The sequence below is a fragment of the Peromyscus eremicus genome, chromosome 2 (assembly GCF_949786415.1).
Source record: "Peromyscus eremicus chromosome 2, PerEre_H2_v1, whole genome shotgun sequence".
Taxonomy (NCBI): Eukaryota; Metazoa; Chordata; class Mammalia; order Rodentia; family Cricetidae; genus Peromyscus; species Peromyscus eremicus.
This window is the reverse complement of record NC_081417.1, coordinates 151,179,488-151,189,392: the sequence shown is the minus strand read 5'-3', so window position 1 is coordinate 151,189,392 and position 9,905 is coordinate 151,179,488.

The window sequence follows — 9,905 nt, the reverse complement described above, 5'->3', positions numbered from 1 at the left end:
CTCTGCATACCCTGAGGTGTGCATTCACATACACACTTATAAATAGATGTGTAAATATGCTTTAATTTAAGAAAGAAAGAAAGAAAGAAAGAAAGAAAGAAAGAAAGAAAGAAAGAAAGAAAGAAAGAAAAAAGAAAGAAAGAAAGAAAGAAAGAAAGAAAGAAAGAAAGAAAGAAAGAAAGAAAGAAAGCCACACATCTGGTACTCAGACAGGTTGGACTGGGGTCCTTGGGTGGGTGTGGGGAAAGCTCACAGGGAGTCACTACCAGATGAGAGAAGAGAGACTCTTACTGGGCCTGGAGGCCACAGTAACAATTGCTGGCCTCCTGTTACCTGCCCTGGGGCCTAGCCATTCTTCCTTTTGTGGGCACCTGCTTCTTATCCTTGTCAAACGAACCATACCAAGCCCTGAACCTTCTGCCTGGACATGAGAGGACACCTCACAGCCTCCTGTATCACCTCAACATTCCAGGCCTTTCCACCATAAAGCATCCAGCGCCATCCTTCCTACACAAATTAGATATAGTACTTCTTTCCCTCCTCGGTCTTCCTGGGCTCTGTATGGCTCTGGGACACCCCAGTGGGTCTCCTAGGTCCCACCCGGTCTTCCAAGCTTCCCCCTCTACTGCACGGAACTCTCCCGCAGCCCTCTAGCCCCAATGCTCACCCCCAGTCCTGTTCTTCCTGTGAACACTCCCCTCCCTTTTCTCTGGGTCATTTCCACTTCTCCACCTTCAGCTCATACTTCATTACTTTACACACCCAGCGAACATTTGCTCCACCCAGGCACTGTTCTAGGTGGAGGAGGCGCTAGTTCGAGACTCGGAGCTCAGTTCTTAGAACGGCCTCCTCCAGGAAGGAGGCCTTTTTGGATCATTCTCAAAGCTGTGTGTCTGTCACCATTCAGCCTGGCTCCAGGTGGGCAGGAAACTGCTTGCAGCTTGGATGCATCACCACACCGGGGTGCCTGCCTAGGAGAGGACATCTCCATGACTGAGAGCTTCCTGTGGATATTCAGTTCCCTGTAGGGGGGCTAGTAGAAGCAGGTAGATGGGTGGCAGCATAGGCCCTGGTGCCGCCAGAATCGGTTAAGTTTGGAGTTGCTGGGAGTATCGGATATCTATTGCTGGTGGCTGACCACACCCACGGCTTACCTGCTCTGGGTGGCACAGGTGGGTGGCTCTGCTACTCTGTCACCCAGTCTTTGGCAGTTATCTGGCCACTACCCTGGACTGGACGGTCTGTGACATCCCATTCCCGTGTCCGTTGCTAGCAGCAGCTGTGGGCTGGGCGCTTCCGTCTCCTCTGTATGGCTTCCCTCTCCAGCAGGCAGAAGAGACCAAGCTTCTGACATGCCGGCCCCAGTTCCACGGTTCTCAGCCTGTGGGTCATGACTCCATGGGTCTTTCACAAGGAGTCACATATCAGATAGTCTGCATATCAGATATTTACATTATGATGTAACAGCAGCAAAATTACAGTTATGAAATAGCAACAATAATTTTACGGTTGGGGGTCACCACAACATGAGGAACTGTATTAAAGGGTCACAGCATTAGGAAGGTTGAGAACCTCTGCTCTAGTTGGAAGGTGCTAGTCACACCTCAGTATGCCTCATGTCTGCTTATGTCCCATAGGTCGAAGCCAAGTCTCATGGCTCCACCAAGAGGCCCAGTGGGAGGAGCCACAGAGGGATGCTGTTTGTGAGCTGGTATCCTATTGGCCTAAGCAAGTCTCACCTCCTGTCCAGAAGCCCTGTGGGAGGAGCCAATGGGGAAGCTCAGAGTAAGCTGGTGTCTCATTGGTCAAAGCTGCCTCATAGCTTCAGGAACCAATGGGGGGTGGGAGTGCTGGCAACCAGGGGTGGAGAGACAACTCCAGTTCCCAGGCAGTCTCTCACAGTGTCCTGGGAGGTCCCGTAATCCACTACCCACAGCTGAGAGTCAACAGCCATGGTGCCCATCTGCCCTGGACTTTTCTCTGTGCCCTGGCACTCCCCACACTACCTCACTGCCCATCCAGAAAAATGTTCCCACTCCCCACGGAGTGTCTCAGATCAACTTTGAGAAACTGGAGACAGGAACAGTGCTCTAAGTGGGGATCCCAAGCATGCCCTGGATTCTGCCCCTGGGAGGGACAGGGAAGAATGAACGGGGCACTGGGGTGCTACTGAGGGTTGTATGCAGAGACAAGATGTCACAGAGAACTCGAGCTGCTCTGAGCCTCCAGGTAGAGGCTGGCCTGGCTTCTCACAGGGACCTGACTGCTCATCCAGCAGAGGCAAAAGATCAACTCGTACCAGAAGGCCCCCAAGTTAGGGGAGACCCTGCACCCACCATCGGTTCCCCCAGGGCTGTACTCATAGCTCTCTGGTGGCACACTGATCCCTCCCCCGCTTTTTTCCCAGTTCTATTTTTACTGCTTATGCAAATCTCCCATCAGGCCCAAGCGAAGCATGTGAGAAGTGGGCCAGCGCACAGGACACGATGGGAACGACAGATTGCAACCACGCACTCCGGTAAACACGGTCTAATTGCTTTTTCCGAGGGGAAAGCGGTGGGGGCAGGCTCAGGAAGAACACATTTCCAGTCAGCTGTGACAGGCCAAGGAGCTGGGCAGGGCTTGGACCATGACCTGGGGAAGGGGTAATGGGACATGAGGGGTGACCCTGGTGGGTCAAGAGCACTTCGCAAAGGGATAGAAAGGTGGTGCTGAGAGCTGGCTGACCAACGCTTATCACCAAGAACGGACTGGGCTGTGGCTCTGTTGGTAGAGTGCCTGCATGCACAAAGCCGTGGGTTCAATCCCCAGTACTGCATAAACCAGGGATGGTAGTGCAGACCTGTCATTCTAGACTCTAGGGAGGTGGAGGCAATTACCGGGAGTTCAAGGTCATTCACTGCAGCCTGGGCTACCTAGCAACGGCAATTACCACCCCCCACACCCCTGTCTACCGTGTCCTGATTAGAGTGCCCAAATCCCGTGGATCCAGAGTCAACAAACCCACATGTGTTGAGATCTCACTCAGTGTCAGGTACTCCCCGACATTAATAAGGGCTGAGACTGAGATTCAAACCCAGGCCTGTCTGATGTCAACGGCCATGCCTCTGAGCTATAGAACACTGATAAGCTACACCGTGTTTCTGAGTACTGCTGCACATGTCTGAGTAACAACATATCCAAGAGCTCATTAAGCACTTATACCGTGCCTGGCCTCAGGCTAGGGATAAGACAGAGTCGGCACTCCTTAGAAGTCCACAACCTAAAAAGACAAGAGGGCCCTCATCTGATGAGGAAAGGGGAGGGAGAATAGAGATGTCAGAGCAAATGCCTCGCAGCAGCTGAGGCCCTGGGGAACAGGGGCACAGAGGTGTGTCTCCAATGACCGGGGTGACTGTGGTGGGGAGCTGGACCTTGTCCCCACAGCCAGCCTTGCTCAGCCCCAATGAACTCTGCAGTCTGAGGGAGAGAGAGCAACACCAGCCCTGCTCAGAGCACTTACTCTGCCTCAGCGCTCTGTCTGCCCATTTCTGAGTCTCTCTTCCCTTTACACACAGTGGGACCGAAGCACAGAGAAGCGGAGCTTGCTTGGGGTCGCTCCGCCTGCTGCTCTGCTGCTTCCTAAAACAGAAGCTCCTCCAGCCGTGATGCAGGAAGCCAGGCTCCAGACTCTGACTCAGAGGGACCCTCCCCATTCAGCCTCATCTTCTCTCCTCTCCCTCCACAGGAGTCCAAGCCTAACTCACCAGGCCCTACCTGCTCCTCCTGGGGACACAGAGACATAGTATCTGGCTTGAAGGGTTTTTCAGGGAGGTGGAAATGATGTGAGATGGGACTCTTGGTAGGATCACAGGTCAGGCCTCAGGAGGCGTGTGCAGGGGTCAAGTTCGAATGATTGGCAGGGATAGAAGAGAAGTGGAAAGGCCTGTGCACTAACACACTTCTCTTCGGGGAACGCTGCCCTTCTCCTCTGAGCTGGGCAGGTGGACAGTGTTCAGAACCATCTACATATGCAACCTAAGAGCAGCTGCTGAGGAATCAGAGTTTGGGTGTTGGGCTCCTGGCTGACCCACCCAATCTGGCTGTCTCTGGCAAGAGCCACCAAAAATTCAGGGAACAAAAGCTTCAGATGCCCCCGAAGGTCACCTCTCCTGTCTCACAAAGCCTGCTGGGATCTAGACAGGTGATATGGGGGGGGGGTGCAGGTAGGTGGAGCTGACCCCAACTTCTAAAGTGGGAGGCACAGGGATTGAGCACCCCCAGACCACATTTTACCTGCAGCCTGAGTGCTCAGAGTAGGGCTCCAGGAGCCAAGGACCCCAAAGACAGACCTAGTCTGGAGCTGAACTCTTCCTTCCTCCTGTGGAGCTTGGTGTGAGACCTGTGAGGCAGCAGGAGGCACAGACCACAGCCCCAGGTGCCCAGTACCCATGGAGCTTGAGCACTGAGTTCTGCTGGGTGACCTCAAGAAAGCTGCTTTTCCCCTTTCTTACACTGTGTCTTCCCACACAAGATGACTGTGTGATGAGCACCCCACTAGATGACATGATGCACGTGACAAGGTGTTCTGAGAATGAACCATAGTGCCATCTGGTGCTGCCCACACTCGGGAACCTCGCAGGGCAAGTCGAACCTTCCCCCTACTTTGGACATGCTCAGTGACAAAGGGGGACCCTTGGAGGGTGTTGTTAGTGAGCTGAACACTCTACTATCAGTCTGAAGGGGGTCTGTGTCCCAGAGAGACAGAGGCGTCTTGAAATGAGTCTCCGGAGGGCTAGCTGAAAGACTCACAGCCACAAAGAAGTTCCAGGAAGATTAATCCTGCTCAGGGACAACCTGGAGCTACATTGACCACCACGTTCAAAGGTCCTACTGCGCTCCAGGGATTCTACATGCCTGGCTCGGCCCTGTCCTCTTCTGAGGTGACCTAGAAACCAGAAATGCCCGGTTCTGCAGGGAGTCAATGAGAGGCAGGCCTCAGTGATGCTGTTACCTCTTCCAGATGTAGGAAGGCAAGGCTGGGGGACTTTAGGGCCAATCCTACTTCCGCTACTTCTGAGTAATCCAGGAGGCCCTCCTGGCAGGGGCAGAGGCCTTCTGCACATCCGGAATGACCGCTCTGTCCAGGACAGAGGATGTGAGGAAAGAGTCCCTGCCTGAGAGCCATGTTTGATCTCAGTCTCTGTTACAGATCTCAGATACACTGCACCAACCCCCAGTGCTCCAGGGGGGTTCATCTAAACATGATTAAACAACCATTAGGTCTCTGCGGTTGGGAAATGCAGATTTACAGACTTCCAGACCTCCATTTAAATGCAAATGCCGCTTCTAGGCTGGAACTAGATCCTGCAGCATTAAAGGCATCGCCTTCCTCTGCCTCCTCCATGCTCCTACAGAGGTGCTGAGTCACCTTGAGCCCAAATGACTCCCAGAAGGCCGGGACACCTGCCAGAGCCAGGAGCAGACAGGGCCAGGCCCTCAAATGGTGAACGTCCCTGCCTCTCCTTGTCCACGGGCACGCTTCCTGGCTTGATCCATGGGCAGAGTTCAACCTCTGACACATAGCAGCAGGTCCCTCATGGGACCTCCATGACTTGGTGCCCAGAAAATAGTCACTGATCAAACAGAGAGCCTGTCACCGAAGGCAGGCAAAGAACACAGTGGGCCTTGTTGACCACACACTGTGTGCCAGACAAAGAATGGCATCTTCCTCCTCCCTAGACCCTACAAGGCAGATGTGAGAGTCGTCCCCACACTCACTGATTTTTTTTTTTTTTTTAATGTTAGTGATCTGGATGGGACCCAGGGCCTCACACTCACTGGGCAGGTGCTCCATCATTGAGCTGCATCCCACCTTTAAAAGAGAGTTTGAGAATGGGAAGGTGATACACCAACAGAATCCACTCGGGAGGACTGAGCCCTGGGTCAGGATTTGAACCGAAGTCTCCCTGGCTCTCCAAACCACTCAGTCGCCTCTCTGGGCTTGCTTTGCTCCTAAGTTCCTGTGTGGTCTCTGTGAGCCACTGGCCCTCTCTGGGCCTCTGCTGTGGCGTCTAAAATGGGTGTGATAGACAAGAGTTAAGGAGCGCAGGGTCCAAGCAGTAGGTGGGGCATCCTGAGGAGGAAGCACCGCATCCCAAAGTCCTCCCAAGCCAAGCCTGCAAGTGGGGACTGTCTGTGGCTGTGCACAATGAGTGAAGAGGCAGGGGTTGAGGGATACCAGGAACCATGGCCAAGGGAGTGACTGTGCCTGAGTACCTGGGTGCTATGCTTAGTCCATCCACACCATCTCGCTTCTTCTTCTAAGCAACCTTGCCAAGTTGGCTTACAGGATTACTGCATGTGTTCCATGAGGCAACCATGAAGTCAGGCCGAAAGTCACCTAAGGCCACCAGCCTCCCTGAAGAAACAGACCCAAGGCCGCAGACACTCCACTCTCCAGCCTGCTGCTCTCTCTGACCCTGTCTTTTCCATCCGGGGGCCCAGTAGAATCACATCTTGGGATTCTCGGAGCATCCCCCACCGTGTGCCTGAGGGAAACAGACACGTCATCACCCCTGGGCTGGCCCTGGCATAAGACAGAGGCGGGACAGCGTTAGCCAAGGTTATGCCATTCTGTACACCGCCATCTGGTTGGACTGTGACGATTCTCAAAACTAATTTGGTTTTACAGCTGAAGTAACTTCTCTAGACGGTTGCTCTCTCCGCCCTACCAACGCTCCCTGCCCCCAGCAATGGCCAAGGAGGAGAGATCACCATCACCAGACATTGGTTACCCCTAGCAACACCCAACTGCAGGCCAAAAAGACAATTTTTCTATTCCTTCCCATCCAGCCCCTTTCGGTCCATAAGCACCCAACCTGTAAGCAGATAAGGGGCTCTGATGCTCATACCGGAGACGTTCCCTCCCCTGCACAGCTTTCTCTTTGAATTGGCTGCCAGCCACTCGTTCCTCTGTCTGTCTTTCCTTCCAGCTGACTTTACCAATGGGAAGGAGAAGGGTAGTGTTTTCTAGTAAGGGGATAAGGCTCCAGGCATCAGGCTTTGCTGTTGTTCAGGTCAGTGAGCCAAATGTGGAGCCAGCCACAGAGACCCAGAGAGCCGTGAAAGAGTATCCACAAAGGAGGAAGCCTTCCTTCCACGGACTAAGAAGGCTCTGATGAGCCTGGACTCCACCCCACTCCCAGCAGCCTTGCTCCCTGGCCTCCTGGACGCTGGCTCAAGGCTGGAACGCAGGGAATTGGGCTCGTGTCCTCTGGCACCAGGACAGCTCTTGCCCTGAATATGCCCAGTCGAGCTTCCCAGCGACGCCAGCGAGGACAGAGGACAGCGGCTTCTGCTGTCTACAAACCCTTTTCACTTCCCCACAGCTCGCTCTGCCCCCCGCCTGTTTGCCTCTGATCTTTGGCCTCGGTGATGGAATCACAAGGGTAAGAGAAGCCATGGCCAGCTCTGTACACAGGCACTATCACCCCCTAAGACAAGGGGCAAGCTGCGGCTGATCGTGAAGAGGTCAGAGGCCCTGATTTAGCCTCCATGCACAGTATATGGGGGGTGCTGTCACTCCGCTGGCACAGATTCTCAGGGGAAGAGCACAGGCTTAGGATGGTAGGGGCTCTGACAGCCATCAACCCGTGCTGTGACCCTGAGCAGTGGACCTCAGTTTCCTCATCTGTCTGAGGGGTACCATGGTAACCCATGGGGCTTGCTGGGATGCTGTGAGCAGAAGCTGGTCAAGACCATGAGCAGTGTCGTGGTTAGGAAGAAACAACAGGACAATGAAGGGCAGGCTGGAGAGGGAGATGGGTACAAATGAGGTAGGGAAGCGGAAGGCTACGCACCGTGACAGAAGGCAGAGGCAGGTGAGTGCATGTTAAAGAGGGGAACCAGATGTGTGCCATCAATCAGATTTTATATCCTCTTCCCACCCCACCCCACCCCTCCCCGCCCCTCTCCACCCCTCCCCACTCTCTGGATAATTGGGAAGGACACCGATTAGGAGACTGGGCCATGAGTTCCTTTGTTTGAGGTTTTCTAGGTGAATTATGCAGGAGGTTTCGGAGTGAGGGCCTGGGAGCACTTTATTATTGATGAGAGACAGCGGATCTTCTGCTGACAGCCTGCCTGAAAGATATGATTAGCTTGTAAAATATTAATCACCGTTCTGGGGAGGACACGGATTAAAGCCCCCAAGGAGTGGTGTTATCGATGGTCCCTAATTTCAGGGGACTTTGAAAAGGTTTTAGCGTAACTTGGAGGAGACAATTAAATTCAATTAGAATCACCAGTGCTGAAATGTCACTCCCTCCCCGGAGGCTGGGCTGAGGAGGGTCTCTTCCCCCCACCCCACCCCCACCCCACTGGTGAGGATCTGTCCTTGCTCTGTGAGCAGACTCATCCTTACCTGTGGCTTCAACTTCCATCCAAACTCCAGCTAGGGCTTCCCCACAAAAGGCCACAAGTTGGATGGCTAATTGTATGTCACCTTGACACAAGCTAGAGTCATCTGAAAGGAGGGAACCTCAACTGAGAAAATGTCTCCATAAGATCAGGCTATAGGCTATAAAGCATTTTCAGTTTTATTTTGTTTTGTTTTGTTTTGTTTTCAAGACAGGGTTTCTCTGTGTAGCTTTGGAGCCTGTCCTGGATCTCACTCTGTAGACCAGGCTGGCCTCGAACTCATAGGGATCCTCCTGGCTCTGCCTCCCTAGTGCTGGGATTAAAGGCATGTGCCACCACCACCCGGTGGCATTTTCTTAATTAGTGATTGATAGGGGAAGGCCCAGCCCATTGTGGGTGGAGCCATCCCTGGGCTGGTAGTCCTGGGGTCTATAGGAAAGCAGGCTGAGCAAGCCATGAGGAGTAAGCAAATGGAGCAGCACCCCTCCACGGGCTCTGCATCAGCGCCAGCCTGCAGGTTCCCACCCTGTTTGTGTTCCTTCCCTCACTGCGTGTGTTTCATCACAGCAACAGTAATCCTGACTAAGGCTCCAACCAGCTATCCACCTCCTGTCTTCATGAAGTACCTGGGATATGGCAAAGCCACCTCCAGGTGGTCCAAAGTGTTGTTTTAAAAAATGATAGGCAGCGCTGGTGTAGAAAGGTCATGAGGCATGAACCATGACAAAACCCAGTATCAGAGTTTTATTAGAAGGAGGGGGCACAAAAGAACCAGGCCTGGGGGGAAGAAGCACGTACAGAGAGCAGAGACGGGGAAAGAGTGGGGGCAGGAGAGAACAGAGCAGAGAGGAGGAGTCTGTGTCCAGCTTTTAAGGATTCCCATGAACATGCGCAGGTGGGCTTACGGACCTACGCCATACATGCGCTGATTGCATGACCACGCCACACACATGTAATCACCAGCACACACTGATGACATAAGACTCAAGACCCCTTACTTAGCTGCTGAACTGCGCATGTGTGGCCATGCAGCTGGAGTGGCGGCAGAATCCTAACACCATGTGATGTTGAACCAACCATCTCCAGCCCATTTATCCTGGTACCTGGCCCTTCTCCCAGCCTGAAAGGCCTGTGAAAGAAACTCAGATTCTTGGTACACACCTTTAATCCCAGCACCCAGGAAGACAGAGAAGTGCTGGAGGCAGGTGAATCTCTTTAAGTTCTAAGCTGGCCTGGTCTACATAGCAAATTCCAGGCCAGTCGGTGCTACATAATGAAATCCTGTCTCAAAAACAAATAAACAAGACCTTGAAATGCTTTGGGGGATCCCTCCACTCCCCTTCTCCCCTGGCCACGCCCCTTGTTCAGCTGCGTAGATGTGGCGGGCCCTTCTGTGTATTGCACAGGGTCACTTGTTCTCGACCTCTCCTGACTCTGTCCACAATCCCCTGGGAGAAGACTCCCAGCACTCAGGCACACTCTGGTCTAACCAATGCTCCTTGCTT